Source organism: Hemitrygon akajei, chromosome 10 (assembly GCF_048418815.1).
Source record: "Hemitrygon akajei chromosome 10, sHemAka1.3, whole genome shotgun sequence".
NCBI lineage: Eukaryota > Metazoa > Chordata > Chondrichthyes > Myliobatiformes > Dasyatidae > Hemitrygon > Hemitrygon akajei.
The window spans coordinates 47550156-47569848 of NC_133133.1; the positions used below are offsets into that span (position 1 = coordinate 47550156).

Consider the following 19693-nt stretch of genomic DNA (forward strand, 5'->3'; position numbering starts at 1 on the left):
AGCCGCTGAGAGCATATAAGGAATTTATATGTTCTCCTCACAACCTTGTGCGTTTCCTCCAGGTGCTCCAGTTTTCTCCCACATTGCAAAGAGCTATCGGTAGGATTAGTGAGTTGTGGGTGTGCTATGTTGGTGCTGGAAGCATGGCAGCACTCACAGATTGTCCCCAGCACAATCCTCGGACTATGTTGGGCCTTGACACAAACAACGCATTTCACTGTACGTTTCAATGTTTCAATATACATGGGAGAAATAAAACTAATCTTTTTATCTTTAAAAATGCCCTGAGAGACTTCAGGGGTTTAAATAGTACATTCGTGCAACAGCTTTGGTCATTAAATAGTCATTAAGAGAGCTTTTATGATTTAATTGATCAATTCACGTGAATTAGTTTCTCATTTCTTGTGTGCTAGATGTTTCTCCCCCAACAATAAAAAAAACTAGTTTCAGTCATAAGTTTGAAAAAGGAGAAAAACAAACAGCAGAAGGAATAAATTTATTTTATGAGGGTGAGTCATAGCTGGCATTTTAATATTGATTTGTCCATTTCCTTTGCTTTGTTTCCTTGGGATGAAAGTTGTATATGTGCAAACAAAAATCAAGTCTAGGTCTGTAGATTTAAAATCTGGTGACCTTGGCCTTCACAAGAAGTCGTGATATGACTTCCAAAGGACAGAAGAGTAGAATTAAGCCATTCAGCCCATCAGGTCTGCTCTGCTATTTCATCATGGCCGATCCCAGATTCCACTCAACCCCATACACCTGCCTTCTCGTCATAACCTTTGATGCCCTGATCAATCAGGAAAATATCAATTTCCACTTTAAATATAACCACTGACTTGGCCTCCTCCGAAGTCTGTGACAGAGCATTCCACAGAATCATTACACTCTAGCCAAAAAAGTTCTTCCTTACCACTGTTCTAAAAGGTCGCCCGTCAATTTTGAGGCTGTGCCTTCTAGTTCTGGATACCCCCACCATAGAAAACATCCTCTCCACATTCAGCTCATCTAGTCCTTTCAACATTCAGTAGGTTTCATTGAGATCACCCTGCATTATTCTAAATTCCAGTGAGTACAGGCACAAAGCTGCCAAATGCTCCTCATATGTTAACCCCTTCATCCCCGGAATCTTCCTCGTGAACCTCCTCTGGACTCTCTCCAATGACAACACATTCTTTCTGAGATATGGGGCACAAAACTGTTGACAATGTTTGGCCTGACTAGTGTCTTACAAAGCCTCGGCATTATCTCTTTGCTTTTGTATTCTATTCCCCTTGACATAAATGTCAACATTATATTTGTCTTCTTTACCATAGACTCAACCTGTCAGTTACCCTTCTGGGGTTCTTGCACAAGGGCTCCCAAGTCCCTCTGCACCTCTGATGTTTGAATTTTCTCCCCATTTAGATAATAGTCCACACTATTGTTCCTTTTACCAAAATGTATTATCATGCATTTCCCAACACTGTATTCCATCTGCCACTTTTTTGTCCATTTTTCAAATTTGTCTATGTTTTGCTACAATCACATTGCTTCCTCAGTACTACCTACCCCTCCACCTATCTTTGTATCATCTATGAACTTTGCCACAAAGCCATTAATTCCAACATCATTGGCAAACACTGTGAAAAGTCGTGGTCCCAATACTGACCCCTGAGGAACACCACTAGTCACTGGCAGCCAACCAGGAAAGACTCTCTTTATTCCCACTCACTGCCTCTTCCCTGCCAGCCATTCTTCTATCCATGCCAGTAGCTTTCCTGTAACACCATGGGATCTTTTCTTGTTAAACAACCTCATATGTGGCACTTTATCAAAATCCAAGTAAATGACATCTACTGTCTCTTCTTTGTCCACCCTGCAGGTTACTTCCTCGAAGAACTCTAACCACCATATTCCTTTACAGAAACCATGCTGACATTGAATTATTTTGTCCTTAGTCTCCCAGTACCACCAAAACCTCATCCTTAATAATAGATTCCAATACTTCCCCAACCACGAAGGTTAGACTAATTGCCCTATAATTTCCTTTCTTTTGCCTTTTTCTCTTCTTAAAGAGTGAAGTAACATTGGCAATTTTCTAGTCCTCTGGAACCATGCCAGAATCAAGTGATTCTTGAAAGATCATGACCACTGCATCCATTATCTCTTCAGCAACCTCTCTCAGGTCTCTAGGATGTAGTCCATCTGGTAAAAGTGACTTATCCACCTTAAGATCTTTGAGTTTGCTTAGCATTTTTTTTGTAATAGCAAAGGCACTCACTCCTGCTCAGTGACACTCACAGACCTCTGACACACTGTCAGTATCTGCTACAGTGAAGACTGATGCAAAGTACTCATTAAGTTCATCTGCCATTTCTTTGTCTCCCATTTCTACCTCACCAGAATCATTTTCCGGGTCCAATATCAACTCTCAGATCCCTTTTATTCTTGAGAGCTATAAGACAATACCAGCCAAAATTTGTATCCTAGACCAGTCAGTAGTGGCAGGGCTTACATTCTGCAATGAACTACAAAATGCTGGGGCAACATTGCTGACAACTGCACACTCTTTCCTAATTAGCCTAACACATTTGATGCAAGCTTCTAAACTGAAGGGGTTTGAAATGTCACCACCAACCCTGACAGCCTCCAATGTACCTCAGCCCACAGTCAACACTGCAGAAATAAAATCAATATTTTGGAGAGTGAAGCTGCAGAAAGCATCTTACCTGATGGTGTCCCTGGCTGTGTCCTTAGATCCTGTGCAGCTCAGCTGGCAGTGATACTTTTTGATATTTTTAACCTCCTTCTGCTTCAGTCTAAGGTACCCACCTGTTTTAAGAAGACCAATATCAACCTGGTACCTATAAAGAATAGGGTACTGTGTCTAATGGCTGCCTAGTGGCTCTGACAACTATTCCATGAAGTGCTTTGAGAGGATCCTCTCATACTCAGTACCATCACAGTGCATCATCTCTATGTGCTTTCCAAGGTCCTAATTGAGGTATAATGCCCACAATGGTCACCATACTGTGGTGAACTGCATATACCTGTCTGGACACGCCCTCCTCCCCCCCGCTGACTCCTCCTGTGGCTCCTCCCACAGACCCCGGTATAAAGGCGATTGGAGGCATTGCTCCTTCCTCAGTCTCCAGGATGTTGTGTGGTGGTCGCTTGCTGCTTGTGCTTTCTTCCAGCCAATAAAAGCCTACCTGAACTCACGTCTCCGAGAGAGTTATTGATGGTGCATCACATACACCAGCTGGAATCTCCTCAGTGTATGCAGAGAATACAGCAAAACTCATTTGTTTTTATTTATACGATAACTGGCCAGAAAATCTTTGGTTTTTAATTAACTTCTCAGCCTTCCCTGCTTCTTCACTCTCTCTAAAACAATTTGCAATAAAGATGTTTCCTGTAGTAGTGCAAACAGCACTGCTGATAACATTGGCCCCCAAAGGCCTTCCGCCTTAAAGAAAGTAATCTTACAAAAGCAACTCACACAAAATGCTGGAGGAACTCAGCAGGGAAGGCAGCATCTATGGAAAAAGTGCAGACGACATTTCGAACCGAGACCCTTCGGCAGGACTGGAGAGAAAAAAAGATGAGGAGTAGATTGAAAAGGTGGGCGGAGGGAGAGAGGATCACGAGATAGGTGAAACTGGGAGGGGGAGGGATGAAGTAAAGAGCTGGGAAGTAGATTGATGAAAGAGATACAGAGCTGGAGAAGGGGGAATCTAATAGGAGAGGACAGAAGGCCATGGAAGAATGAAAATAGGGGAGGAGCACCACAGGGAGGCGACGAGCGGGAGATAAGGTGAAGTGGGGGGGGCATTACCAGAAGTTCAAGAAGTCGATGGTCATGTCATCAGGTTGGAGGCTACCCAAACAGAGTATGAAGTGTTGTTCCTCCAACCTGAGTGTGGCCTCATCATGACAATAGAGGAGGCTATGGACTGACATGTCGGAATGGGAATGGGAAGTGGAATTATAACGGGTGGCCACTGGGAGATCTCGCTTCTTCTGGTGGACGGGGCATAGACACTTGGTGAAGCGGTCTCCCAATCTATATTGGGTCTCATTGATATACAGGAGGCCACACCAGGATCACTGGACACAGTATATGGCTCCGACAGACTCACAGAGGTGAAGTGTCCCTGATGCACCATCAATAACTCTGGGAGACGTGAGTCAAGGTAGGCTTTTATTGGCTGGAAGAAAGCACCGTCAGCAGCAAGAGACCATCACACAACATCCTGGAGACCGAGGGAGGAGCAGTGCCTCCAATCGCCTTTATACAGGGGTCTGTGGGAGGAGCCACAGGAGCAGTCAGTGGGGGGCGGGGCGTGTCCAGACAGGTATATGTAGTTCACCACAGTCCCCTCACCTGGAAGGACTGTTTGGGACCCAGAATGAGGGAGGAGGTGTAGGGGCAGGTTTATCACTTGTTTCACTTGCAAGGATAAGTGCCAGTGCCAGGAGGGAGATAAATGGGGAGGGACAAATGGACAAGGGAGTCACGTAGAGTGCAATCCCTGCGGAAAGCAGAAAGTGGGGGTGGGGGTGGGGGTAAGGAAAGATGTGCTTGGTGTTGGGATCTTGTTGGGGATGGCAGAAGTTCCAGAGAATTATGTACTGGTGGGGTGGTAGGTGAGGACAAGAGGAACCCTATCCCAGGTAATTTTACTAAATCTTTATTTATTAGTCAGTTCCATCTCCATTGAAAAGTATTAAAAAGCAGGAAGTTTATCAACGGGAGTCTTTGATTAGAGTACGGTGCAGATGTAGTAGATGCATTCCCGTGCAAGTCTGGTGAACAGCTTTAAAAACTCGGTCTCCATAAAAGAGGCGTGTCATCTAGCAGAGTGGTCATTATGGAAGCAGTCATCATCGGAGTGGTCTGAGTCATAATGGTAAGGCTTAGGTTCAGTATTCCTCATTTCTTTTTTCTTATGTAACTCTTGAGAGAATAGGGTGTATGTCTGCAGGGCCAGTGTTCTGTTCTGGGTGTCAGATGTGGGATTTCTGGAAGACTACCAGCCTTCCTGATGGACACATCTGCACCAAGTGCATTGAGATGCAGCTCCTTAGAGACCGTGTTAAGGAACTGGAGTTGGCTTGTTAGGGAACATGAAGAGGCGATAGACAGGAGTTACAGGGAGGTAGTCACCCCAAGGCTATAGGAGGTAGATAAATGGGTGACTGATAGGACAGGGAAGGGAGAATGTCATATAGAGGAGAGCACCCCTGTGGCCATCCCCTTCAACAATAAGTTCTCCATTTTAAGTTCTGTTGAGGGGGGGAGGTAGCAATAGTGGCCATGCCTCTGACACTGAGTCTGACTGTGTCTCAGAAGGGTAGGGAACAGAAGAAGATGGCAGCAATAATAGAGACTCTATAGTTAGGAGGACAGAAAGGTGATACTGTTGGTGTGAGAAAGAAACACAGATGATAGTTTGCCTCCCAGGTGCCAGGGGTCACAATGCTTCTGAACGTGTCCACAGTATCCTGAAAAGGGAGGGTGAACAGCCAGAAGTCGTGGTACATATTGGTACTGACAATATAGGCAGACAAAGGGAGGATTCAGATTTCTGGATAATTCGGACCTCTTCTGCGGCAGGTGGGACCTGTACAAAAGGGATAGATTGCACTTGAGTCTGAGGGGGACCAATATTGCTGCGGACAGGATTACTGGAGCTGTTCAGAGTGGTTTAAACTAATATGGCAGGGGAATGGGAACCAGAGTGACAAGAGCTGAGGACGGTGAGTGGAAATAAAAGGGGCCTTTCCTGGTTGGCTGCCAGTGACTAATGGTGTTTCTCAGGGGTCAGTATTGGGACCGCTACTTTTCACATTGTTTGCCACTGGTTTAGATAATGGAATTGATGGTTTTGTGGTGATTTTTGCAGATGATATGAAGGTAGGTGGAGGGCTAAGTGTGCTCAGGAAACAATGCCATTGTAGACAAACTGGGGAGAAAATTCGAACATCAGAAGTGTAGGTGATTCCAGGAATGAAGGGGTTAACATAAAGGTTTGGCAGCTTTGGGTCTGTACTCACTGGTATTTAGAAGAATGCACGGGGGTATCTCATTGAAAGGTACCGAATGTTGAAAGATCTAGATAAGGTGGATGTGGAGAGCATGCTTCCTGTGGAAGGGGTATCCAGAACTAGAGAGCACATCCTCAAAATTGAGGGGTGACCTTTTAGAACAGAGGTAAGGAGGAATTTCTTTTTTAGGCAGAGAGCAGTGAATCTGTGGAATGCTCTGCCACAGACTGCGGTGGAGGGCAAGTCCATGGGTGGGTATATTTAAAGTGGAAGTTGATAGTTTCCTGATTGATCAGGGCATCAAAGGATATGGCAAGAGGGCAGGTGTATGGGGTTAAGTGGGATCCAGGATCAGCCATGGTGGAATGACAGAGCAGACTCGATGGGTTGAATGGCCTAATTTTGCTTCTATGTCTTATGGTCTTATGATCACTAGCCCCATAATATCCAGTATTAGGCTGCATGTTTCCTTTAACTAATTGTGGCACAATGGACAGCAGGTGGTTCAGCCCATGGTGTTGCCTTTATGGGGTTTTCGTGTTTCTCCTTGTGATTTAGAGGGATTTGCCTGGCCATTCTTGGTTTCCTGTTATATCCCCAACATTTTAATCTTGGTAGGTGTATGGTAGGTGACATGTGTGAGAGAGAATAGTTTTAGGAAAATAATCAGTGAAACTAATCAGGAAAATTCATTGTTGTGTGGTAGTGTCAGAAAAGGGACCTACACAAATTTTATAAAAGCTTATTTGAATTCTACACCAGTTCCTTTGCTAACTTGGTGTTGAAAGAGTTCCCATTCAGTTGCAACATGTTCTCTGTTTATCACTGATTATCTATGTTTTACTCTGACTCTACATTCATTAACTCTTTCTTCTCCAGCTGCTCAACTTTGAGTATTTGCTAATGAATATAGGCGAGTAAAAGTGCTTCTCTAATAGGTCACTGAACTGTTCAAAAGATACAGATTTTTCTTTGGATAGAAAGTGACTTGAAATTAGTCAACCGTGGAGATACCGTGGAACAAATCTAACTGGCTGCATCACCTTCTGGTATGGTGAGGGCTATTGCACAGTATCAAAGTAAGCTGCAGTGAGCTCCATCATGGGCATGAGCCGTTGTAGTATCCAGGACATCTTCAAGGAGCACTGCCTCAGAAATGCAGCTTCCATCGTTAAGGACTCCACCTCCCAGGACATGTCCCCTTCTCATTACTACAATCAGGAAGCCTATCTAAAGGCACACACTCAGCGATTCTGGAATAGCTTCTTCCCTTCTGCCATCCGATTTCTGAATGAACATTGAGCCCATGGACACTACCTGACTACTTTTTATTTTCTTATTTTTTGCACTACTTATTTAATTTAACTATTTAATATAAATACTTACAGTAATTCATAGTTTTTATCTGTCTATTATCAAGTATTGCTTTGTACTGTTGCTGCAGCATTAACAAATTTCATGACATATGACAGTGATGTTAAACCTGATTCTGACCAGGATGGCAGGGTCAGTCCAGAAAACAGGCCAGTGAGCCTTGCATCTTTACCAGGGAAATTACGGAAAAACAATTTATGGACAAGATTGGAAACACAAGGACTGATCAACATTATCCTGCACATGGAAAACACTGTCTTGCAAATCTGACCAGGATTTTTGAAGAGGCAACTTGGGAAGGATGGCTTACATGGACCTTAACAAGACTTTTGGGGAAATTCCACAGAACAAGCTCGCTCAGAAGGTGAGGGAATATAAGGTCCACTATGTGTTGGCAAAGTAGATGCAAAGTTGGCTTGGTAATAGGAGGCAGAGGTAATTTTTTTAACTGGGCATTTGAAACTAATGGAATCACTGCTAGGATGATATATAAAAATGACTTGAATGCAGATGTAGGTGACTGATTAGTGAAACAAAAATTGGTGGAGTAGTGATAAGAAAAGGTTATGAAAGAATACAGAGGGTCATAAATCAATAGAAAAATTGTGCATAGAATTGGATATCGAATGTAATCCAGATGAGTGTGAGGTAATCATTTTGGGATGTCAAATATTAGCAGAATGTCAGGAAATACGCAGTAAATGACAGGGGTAAAGTTAACCCCTGAATTTGCCCCCATTCCCTGAACATGGCAGCACAGAAGGATGGGTGAGTGAAGAAGCATATGGGATACTTTCCCTCATTGGCTGAGTTATTGAATTTAATAAGTAGAATGTCATGTGGCAAGCACTGGTCAGGCCACACTTGGAAGAATGTGTGCAGTTTTAGTCACCACACTAATGTAAGATTGTCTAATATGGGCATTAGAAAAAAATGAAGAAGAGAATCACAAGGATGTCATCTGGAATGGAGCAGATCTATACAAAGAGATTGCATAGGTGGGTTTATTCTCATTGGAATTTTGGAGGCTGAGAGGAGTCTTTATTTCATGTAGATAGGGTAGATAGTCTTTTTCCTGTAGTGAAGGAGTCTAAAGCAAGTGAGCACACATCTAAAATGAGAGGGGAGAAACTTAAAGAGTTCTGAAAGGCAGGATTTTCCATCGGTGGTGACGCATATATGAAACAAGCTGCTAGAGGAAGTAGTGGGGGCAGATGCAGTTGAAATGTTTAAATAACATTTGGACAGGTATTTTGATAGGAAAGCTGCAGAGCTGGGGTTCTCAATCTGGCGTCCATGGACCCCTTGGTTAATGATAGGGGTCCATGGCAGAAAAAAGCTTAGGAACCTCATCTGTAGAGGGATATCAGCCTAATATGGGCAAATAGGATTAGTGTAGACGGGCTTCATAGTTGCCATGGACACAGAGATGAAGGGCCTATTTCTGTATTGTACAACTCTAATCTTGTCATTGAGAAGTATTGATAATTTGATTAAAAAAACTGAATTCTGGAAGTGAAGATTATAATTTGCAAAGCCCTTACACTGGGCAGTTACTAATGCTATTGGTAACAATACTATGTTTTGTTTTGTGGTATGTGGGCATTTTGTTGGCTACATCAACATGACTCTGACAAGGTGACAGAGAATCACTTTTTTGAACTGCTCATCCCTTCTTTGAATGGCATTTATTTTCAAATCAATATGGCATGTGATTTGGAGGGATAACTACAATGGTCCCAAAATGCTTGCTGTTCTTGCCCTGCTAGTGGGAGAGTTTGTGGATTTTGGAGGTTTTATAGGTGAAACATACACAATAATTATAGTTCATTTTGTATGGAACATAAAATAGACTATAGGCAAGAATAGGCCATAAGCTTTGTTATTCAATTAAGGTGGCAACTTTATTTCTCCATCCTACTCCCAATATGACCTTTCAGTGAATGGCCTTTTATACTGTTACAATGACTCTCAATGCAAGCTTGAGGAAGAACACCTTATCTTCTGTCAGACCCTGTTGTAGCCTTCTGGACTCAACATTGAACTCTACAACTTAAGGTAGCATGCTTCCTCTGTTTGTACCAACCCTCCTCCTTTAATATTGACTCATCTTGTTTATTTAATTTTCCATTCACTCCCCCTCTTTAAGTGGAGGCGATCTTCTGCACGACCTGCCAGACTTGTCTTCCGTCTCTGCATATCCCAACATTTAGCACCTTCAAGCACCTGCATTCTATCCATATCAAACAGGATTTCCTTGTGGCTAACCATTTTCATTCCAGTACCAATTCCCATAACAGCATGTCATCCACGGCTTTGTCTACTGTCACAGTGAGGCCACTCTCAGGTTGGAGAAGCAACATCTCATATTCTATCTGAGTAGCTTCCAACCTGATGATATGAATATGGATTTCTGTAACTTCTGATAATTTTTGCTCCTCCACATTCCCTCTTCCATTCCCCACTGTGGTTCGCCTTACCACTTCACTTCTCTATCATCTCCCTCTGGAGCACCTCCTCCTTCCTTTTCTTGCATGGCCCCCTCTTTTCTCCAATCAGATTCCTTCTTCTTCAGCTCTTTATTTTTTCCACTGATCTCCTCCTAGCTTCTCACTTCAACCCCACCCACACTCACCTATCTTACCCCTCGCCTAGTTTTACCTAGTAACTTCTAGTTTGTATTCCTTCCCCTCTTCCCACCTTTTTATTTGGGTTTCTTCCACCTTCTGTTTCAGTCCTGATGAAGGATCTCAGCCCAAAACACCAACTGTTATAACAGACGTTGCCTGACCTGCTGAGTGCCTCCAGGGCACATGTTTATGCTGCTCTGGATTTCCAGTATTTACAGAATCTTCAGTGTTTGGGACTTTATGTTTTTTTTTGTAATTTGTATTGTTTCTGCACCCATGTGGTGGCATTAGTAATGATCTTTCAAGAATCACTAGTTTCTGGAATGGTTCTGGAGGACTGGAAAATTGCAAATGTCACTCCACTCTTTAAGCAGGGAGTGAGACAAAAGACAGGAAATTACAGGTCAGTTAGCCTGACGTCAGTGTTTGGCAAAATGTTAGAGTCCATTATTAAAGATGATGTTTCAGGGTAATCGGAGGCACACAGTAAAATAGGCCTAAGTCAGCCAGGTTTCCTTCAGGGGAATTCTTGCCTGACAGATCTGTTGTAATTCTTTGAGGAAATGACAGGCAGAATAGACAAAGGAGAGTCAGAGGATGTTGTCTACTTGGACCTTCAGAAGGCCTTTGACAAGGACCACACATGAGGCTACTGAAAAGATAAGAGCCCCTGATATTATAGGAAAGGTAACTAGCATGGACGGAAGCTTGGCTGACTGGCAAGAGGCAAAGAGTGGGAATAAAGAAGCCTTTTCTGGTTAGCTGCCGGTAACCGATGGTGTTCCAGAGGGTTGACGTTGGGACTGATACTTTTCACGTTATATGATCCAATAGATGGTTTTGTGGCCATGTTTGCAGAGGATAAAAAGGTGAATAGATGCTCAGGTAGTGTTGAGGAAGCGGGAAGGCTGCAGATTTGGAAAATGGACAATGGAGTGGCAGATTGAATACATAGAAAACCTACAGCACAATACAGGCCCTTCAGCCCACAAAGTTGGGCCGAACACGTCCCTACTTTAGAAATCACTAGGCTTACCTATAGCCCTCTATTTTACTAAGCTCCATGTACCTATCTAAAAGCCTCTTAAAAGAACCTATCATATCCGCCTCCACCACCGTTGCTGGCAGCCCATTCCACACACTCACCAGTCTTTGAGTCAAAAGCTTACCCCTGACATCTCCTCTGTACCTACTCCCCGGCACCATAAACCTGTGTCCTCTTGTGGCAACCATTTCAGCCCTGGGAAAAAGCCTCTGACTATCCACATGATTAATACCTCTCATCATCTTATACACCTCTATCAGGTCACCTTTCATCCTCCGTCACTCCAAGGAGAAAAGGCCGAGTTCACTCAACCTATTCTCATAAGGCATGCTCCCCAATCCAGGCAACATTCTTGTAAATCTCCTCTGCACCCTTTCTATGGCTTCCACATCCTTCCTGTAGTGAGGCGACCAGAACTGAGCACAGTACTCCAAGTGGGGTCTGACCAGGGTCCTATATAGCTGCAATATTACCTCTCGGCTGCTCAATTCAGTTCCATGATTGATGAAGGGCAATACACCATACCCCTTCTTAACCCCAGAGTCAACCTGTGCAGCTGCTTTGAGTGTCCTATGGACTCAGACCCCAAGATCCCTCTGATCCTCCACACTGCCAAGAGTCTTACCATTAATACTATATTCTGCCATCATATTTGACCTACCAAAATGAACCACCTCACACTTACCTGGGTTGAACTCCATCTGCCACTTCTCAGCCCAGTTTTGCATCCTATCAATGTCCCGCTGTAACCTCTGACAGCCCTTCACACTATCCACAAAACCTCCAAACTTTGTCTCATCGGCAAACTTTCTAACCTATCCCTCCACTTCCACATCCAGGTCATTTATAAAAATCACGAAGAGTAAGGGTCCCAGAACAGATCCCTTAGGCACTCCACTGGTCGCCGACCTCCGTGCAGAATATGATCTATTTACAAGCACTCTTTGCCTTCTGTGGGCAAACCAGTTCTGGATCCACAATGCAATGTCCCCGTTGGATCCCATGCCTCCTTACATTCTCAGTAAACCTTGCATGGGGTACCTTATCAAATGCCTTATTGAAATCGAGAAACACTACATCTACTGCTCTTCCTTCATCAATGTGTTTACTCACCAAATGTTCATAAAACCTGCCTCTCAGGTTCTTTCCATCAACTTATCAACCACTGAGGTAAGACTCACTGGTCTATAACTTCCTGGGCTATCTCTACTCCCTTTCTTGAATAAAGGAACAACATCCGCTACCCTCCGATCCTCCGGAACCTCCCCCGTCCCCATTGATGATTCAAAGATCATTGCCAGAGGCTCAGCAATCTCCTCCCTCACCTCCCACGGTACCCTGGGGTACATTTCATCCGGTCCTGGCAACTTATCCAACTTGATGCTTTCCAAAAGCTCCAGCACATCCTCTTTCTTAATATCTACATGCTTATCAGTCTACTGCAAGTCATCACTACAATTACTAAGATCCTTTTCCATAGTGAATACTGAAGTAAAGTATTCATTAAGTACCTCTGCTATTTCCTCCGGTTCCATACACACTTTCCCACTGTCACACTTGATAGGTCCTATTCTTTCATGTCTTATCCTCTTGCTCTTCACATACTTGTAGAATGCCTAGGGGTTTTCTTTAATTCTGCCCGCTAAGGCCTTCTCATGGCACCTTCTGGCTCTCCTAATTTCCTTCTTAAGCTCCTTCCTAGTAGCCTTATAATCTTCTAGATCTCTAACATTACCTAGCTCTCTGAACCTTTCATAAGCTTTTCTTTTCTTCTTGACTAGATTTATTACAGCCTTTGTACATCACGGTTCCTGCACCCTACCATAACTTCCTGTCTCATTGGAATGTACCTATACAGAACTCCACACAAATATCTCCTAAGTATTTGCCACATTTCTTCTGTACTTTTCCCTGAGAACCTGATAGCCTCATAATCCCCCTTTCTCCAATTAAACGCATTTCTAACTTGTCTGTTCCTATCTCTCTCCAATGCTATTGTAAAGGAGATAGAATTGTGATCACTATCTCCAAAATGCTCTCCCACTGAGAGATCTGACACCTGACCAGATTCATTTCCCAATACCAAATCAAATACAGCCTCTCCTCTTATGGGCTTATCTACATACTGTGGTAAATGACCTTCCTGAACACACCAAACAAACTTCACCCCATCTAAACCCTTCACTCTAGGGAGATGCCAATCGATATTTGGGTAATTAAAATCTCCCATCACGACAACTCTGTTATTATTACATCTTTCCAGGATCTGTTTCCCTATCTGCTCCTCGATATTCCTGTTACTATTAGTTAGCCTATAAACAACACCCAGTAAAGTTATTGACCCCTTCCTGTTTCTAACCTCCACCCACAGAGACTCCGTAGACAATCCCTCCATGGCGTCCATCTTTTCTGCAGCCGTGACACTATCTCTGATCAACAGTGACACGCCCCCACCTCTATTGCCTCCCTCCCTGTCCTTTCTGAAACATCTAAAACCATCCAAGTCTCTGTAATGGCCACCATATCATATCTCCAAGTACTGATCATGCTCTAAGCTCATTCACTTTGTTCACAACACTCCTTGCATTAAAATAGACACATCTCAAGCCTTCAGTCTGAGTGCGCCCCTTCTCTATCACCTGCCTATCCTCCCTCTTGCACTGTCTACAAGCTTTCTCTATTTGTGAGCCAACCTCCTCTTCCCCAGTCTCTTCAGTTCGGTTCCCACCCCCCAACAATCCTAGTTTATACTCTCCCCAGTAGGCTTAGCAAACTTCCCCGCCAGAATATTAGTCCCCCTGGGATTCAAGTGCAACCCGTCCTTTTTTTACAGGTCACACCTGCCCCAATAGAGGTCCCAATGATCGAGAAATCTGAATCCCTGCCCCCTGCTCCAATCCGTCAGCCACACATTTATCCTCCACCTCATCCTATTCCTATTCTCACTGTCACATGGCACAGGCTGTAATACCGAGATTACTACCTTTGAGGTCCTGCTTCTCAACTGCTTTCCTAACTCCCTGTAGTCTTTTTTCAGGACCTCTTCCCTTTTCCTACCTATGTCATTGGCACCAATATGTACCACAACCTCTGGCTGTTCTCCTTCCCACCACAGGATATCTTGGACGCGATCCAAAACATCCCAGACCCTGGTATCTGGGAGGTAAACTACCATCCAATTTTCTTTGAACAAACACAAGGAAATCTGCAGATGCTGGAAATTCAAACAACAACACACACAAAATGCTGGTGGAACACAGCAGGCTGGGCAGCATCTATAGGGAGAAGCACTGTCGATGTTTCGGGCCGAGACCCTTCGTCAGGACTAACTGAAAGGAAAGGCAGTAAGAGATTTGAAAGTAGTGGGGGGAGGGGGAAATGCGAAATGATAGGAGTGGACCGGAGGGGGTGGGATGAAGCTAAGAGCTGGAAAGGTGATTGGCGAAAGTGATACAGAGCTAGAGAAGGGAAAGGATCATGGGACGGGAGGCCTCAGGAGAAAGAAAGAAATTGCCTGTCTGACCCCCTAACTATAGAGTCCCCTATCACCACTGCCTTCCTCTTCCCTTCCCTACCCTTCTGAGCCACAGGGCCAGACTCTGTGCCAGGGGCACGGCCACTGCCACTTCCCCCAGGTAGGCTGTCCCCCTCAACAGTACTCAAACTGGAGTAATTATTGTCAAGGGGTACAGCCACAGGGGTACTCTCTAGTACCTGACTCTTCCCCTTCCCCCTCCTGACTGTGACCCACTTCTCTGTCTCCTGTGGCCTCGGTGTTACCACCTCCCTGTAACACCTCTTTATCACCTCCTTGCTCTCTCTGACGACGCGAAGGTCATTGAGCTGCATTTCCAGTTCCCTAACTCGGTCCCTCAGGAACTGCAGCTCAACACACTGGGTGCAGATATGGCCGTCCAGGACTCCCCACATCTGACACCGAGCACAGAAAACCGGCCTCACATAAATACTTCCTACCTCGCCTTGTCCTCCTGTTACTGCCTAAGCCCATTGAGCCAAAGCCCTTTCACTCTGCTGCCTCTCACTCCGCTGCCCGCTCCGAACGCTGACCGCTGGATATGGCTGCTTTCTTTTTAAACCTTTCACGCTCTACTGGCTGACGTCACGCACTTGCGCAGTCTCGCCTCTCTAATCTGGGTAGTAAAAAAACTCCCTTTGCTCCGAAAAATCAGCAGTTCACTCGCAGCTTCTTGCTCCGAATTAAAAACTGTTGAAGATTCCTTGCCTTTCTAAACCTTTCGTGCTCTACTGGCTGACGTCATGTGCCTGCATGGTCTCACCTCTCTTTAACCCGAGTAGTAAAAAAACTCCTTTCTTGCTCCGAATACAGTGTGGGTAAATGTACTTTAGTAGAAGGAATACAGGTAGAGGCTAAATTCTAAATGGGGAGAAAGTTCAGCAATCGGAGGTGCAAAGGGACTTGGGAGTCCTACTTCAGGATTCCTTCAAGGCTAACTTACAGGCTGAGTTGGTAGTAAGAAAGTCAAATGCAATCTTAGCATTTTGTGGGGACTAGAATTTCAAAGGAATTATTAGGATGTAATGCTGAGGCTTTACAAGGTATTGTCAGATCGTATTTGGAGTCCTGTGGGCCCCAAATCTAAGAAAGGATACACGCAAATGATTCCGGGAATGCGAAGGTTAATTATGAGAAGTGCTTGATGGCTCTGGGCCTGTCTTCACTGCAATTTCGAAGAAAGGAAACCCCTATCGAATATTGAAAGATGTGGATGTGGACAGGATGCTTTCAATTACAGGAGAGCCCTGGACTAAAAGGGCACAACCTCAGAATAGAAAGTCATCCTTTTAGAACAGAAATGAGGAGGAATTTCTTGGCCAGAGAAATGTGAATCTGTGAAATTCATTGCCACAGAGATGGCTGTGGAGGCCAAGTCTTTAAGTATATTTAAAGTGGAGAGTGATAGATTTTTGATTAATAAGGACGTTAGAGGTAATGGGGGAGAAGGCAGGAGAGTTATAATAAATTTGTCATGAATTATTGACCAAACTGACCTGATGGGCTGAATGGCTTCCTCCTGCTCCTATATCTTATGGCCTTCCCTGCAACAGTTGATCTCGGGACTTCTCACCTTCATCTGAAATCCTTCATTATGATTTTCATTTTTGAACCATTCTGAACAGTTATACTTCAATTCTATTGGTTCTGGCTTATCTGGCTAGCCTGTGTCAACCTCTCATTTACTATTACCCAAGTCTAGACACACCTTAATACTTTTCTCTCAAATTGGACTTGCTTCTTATGTCACTTCCTTGCTTTTACATGAGTTAGGCCAATTCAGTCTAGTTAAGCCAACTCAAACCAGTCACTGGGCTCAGGTTACTTCAGTTCACCAACACTGATTGTTCTTTCAGAAATCTGTAGTTCTAAATTCCCAAAAAACACTTCTCAAACACCATTCCTCATTTGGAAGTGATCCTTTGTTTAGCAGAATATTGGTTGGGGTGTCATTGTCTCCACTTCCAGTAGGCCCTGACACTGCCATCTTTGAGCAAAACCAGTTCACAAAATGGTGACCCTCTTTTTTCCCACCACACACGGCAACATCTAAGACATTTATTCTGTCTACTTCCACTGCTCTTGATTTAGAACATAGAACATAGAACAGTACAGCACATTACAGACCCTTCGGCACACAATGTTGTGCCGACCTTCAAATCCTGCCTCCCATATAACCCCCCACCTTAAATTCCTCCATATACCTGTCTAGTGGTCTCTTAAACTTCACTAGTGTATCTGCCTCCACCACTGACTCAGGCAGTGCATTCCACGCACCAACCACTCTCTGAGTGAAAAACCTTCCTCTAATATACCCCTTGAACTTCCCTCCCCTTACCTTAAAGCCATGTCCTCTTGTACTGAGCGGTGGTGCCCTGGGGAAGAGTCGCTGGCTGTCCATTCTGTCTATTCCTCTTAATATCTTGTACACCTCTATCATGTCTCCTCTCATCCTCCTTCTCTCCAAAGAGTAAAGCCCTAGCTCCCTTAATCTCTGATCATAATCCATACTCTCTAAACCAGGCAGCATCCTGGTAAATCTCCTCTGTACCCTTTCCAATGCTTCCACATCCTTCCTATACTGAGGCAACCAGAACTGGACACAGCACTCCAAGTGTGGCCTAACTAGAGTTTTATAGAGCTGCATCATTACCCCGCGACTCTTAAACTCTATCCCTCAACTTATGAAAGCTAACACCCCATAAGCTTTCTTAACTACCCTATCTACCTGTGAGGCAACTTTCAGGGATCTGTGGACATGTACCCCCAGATACCTCTGTTCTTCCACACTACCAAGTATCCTGCCATTTACTTCGTACTCTGCCTTGGAGTTTGTCCTTCCAAAGTGTACCACTTCACACTTCTCCAGGTTGAACTCCATCTGCTACTTCTCAGCTCACTTCTGCATCCTATCAATGTCTCTCTGCAATCTTCAACAATCCTCTACACTATCTACAACACCACCAACCTTTGTGTCGTCTGCAAACTTGCCAACCCACCCTTCTACCCCCCCACATCCAGGTCGTTAATAAAAATCACAAAAAGTAGAGGTCCCAGAACAGAACCTTGTGGGACACCACTAGTCACAACCTTCCAATCTGAATGTACTCCCTCCACCACAACCCTTTGCCTTCTGCAGGCAAGCCAATTCTGAATCCACCTGGCCAAACTTCCCTGGATCCCATGCCTTCTGACTTTCTGAATAAGCCTACCGTGCAGAACCTTGTCAAATGCCTTACTAAAATCCATGTAGATCACATCCACTGCACTACCCTCATCTATATGCCTGGTCACCTCCTCAAAGAACTCTATCAGGCTTGTTAGGCACGATCTGCCCTTCACAAAGCCATGCGGACTGTCCCTGATCAGACCATGATTCTCTAAATGCCCATAGATCCTATCTCTAAGATAGGATTTATTCCAGTTATCTGTTTTTTCCAGGATTTAATTATTTTGTGATCCACATTGTTTTCTACCCTGTACCTCCTCTTCCCATCCACCTTTGCTTCTCCCATTTTTACTCCCTTTCCCATTCTTAGCCCCTTTACTCCACCGTCCCAGTTCCATCCACATATTACCCGTGGATTTCACCCACTCTACAACCCCTCTCTCCACTTTCACCTCCTTCCCTCCCCCACCACCTGACTCCATTTGCTTTTTCTTCCATGTCTGTTCCACCAATTACCCACCTGCCTCTGTCTCCCACTTCCATCCCTCCCCCTGTGTCCTCCTACCTTCACCCCTCTTTGATCCACCTATCTCCTACTAACCCCTCTCTCACCTATCTCCCCTCTGCACTCTGCTACTGGGTTTCATTCTAAAATATCAACAATTCCTCTCCTCCTTCTCCAATCCACAGACACTCTTGACCCATTGAGGTCTTCCAGCATCTGTTTGTTACTCCATATTCCAGTGTCTGTGGATCCTTGTGCCTCTCTGTTTTTTGTCTATGTTCTCACTCTCTAACTGTTTCCATTCATGCATTGACCAGATAACCTTGTTTGCAGTTTATCTCCGTGTTCACCCCAGTTTTACATTTTTGGAGAAACCTTTCTTTCAAAACCTCCATGCAACTCAATGAGCTTTCCCTCCCTTCCCAGATCTGAAGGGTCTTTGACCTGAATGGTGAACACTCTCTCTTCCCACAGATGCAGGCTGACCTGATGAGTGTTTCTGTTTTTATTTTAGATTTGCAGCATCTGCACTTATTTTCTTCTTACGTTTTTCATTTTTGTGACTGATTTCCATCAACTTATGGTCCTCCTCAAATGTACAGGGCATGTGTATCAAATTCAACCCAGCTTTACCCTAAAAGGGGCAACTTCTCCAAGATCACAAAGAAATTATAGAGTAAGTTAATTCTGATGCTGTATTGAATCTTAGGCACACTTGGTATCACAGAGCTTCATCTCACTGACCTTTTATCCAACAGTTCTGCCAAAAGACATCAACAAATATTACCCAATATGTTATTTCCAAAATGTTATGTTTTTATTTTAGATTATAAAGTTTCATTGTATTTCACTGCTGTATCTGTTTTAGCATAATCAGTGTGTGGTCAGGCCGCTCATAGTCTGCCAGACCAGGCCTCCCAATACCTGTGTGATTAAATTATTTCAATATGCAAGGTCCGATCACCCATAACCAGAGAACGGTCAGACTTTTTAAACTGTGAAATCATGGCTGTGTGAAACCAGGCCACAGAAAGTCTGATTTAGCTCATTTGATTGATGGGACAGAGCATTTTGTAGGAATGAGGAGGATCTGGACAGAGCTGACTTCAATCCCCAGTATTCCTGGTTATTATTAATTTGCGATCCACTCAAAATAGACCTCTGCTGAAATCCAACTGATACAGCAATGTGGTGCAACATGAGAAGTTCCAACTCCATAATTCAATGTGTTCAAGCACACCAGAAAACTCTGCGCCACTCCAGTTGTGTAATAATAGTGAGGAACAGATGCAAATCACTTGAATGTACTTCAGATTTGGTGATCAGTGATCAGTATACATGTACAGGATGCCGAGGTGGCTGAAGAAATAGTGCATGCATTAGTAATGACCCTTCTAGAATC

At 44.1% G+C, this 19693-nt stretch overlaps 1 protein-coding gene across 1 annotated transcript in view; it reads right to left on the bottom strand.

Annotated features, from left to right (window-relative positions):
- Positions 1-19693, bottom strand: part of cldn2 (claudin 2) — a 145585-nt gene that overhangs the window by 102263 nt on the left and 23629 nt on the right. The window lies entirely within an intron of this gene.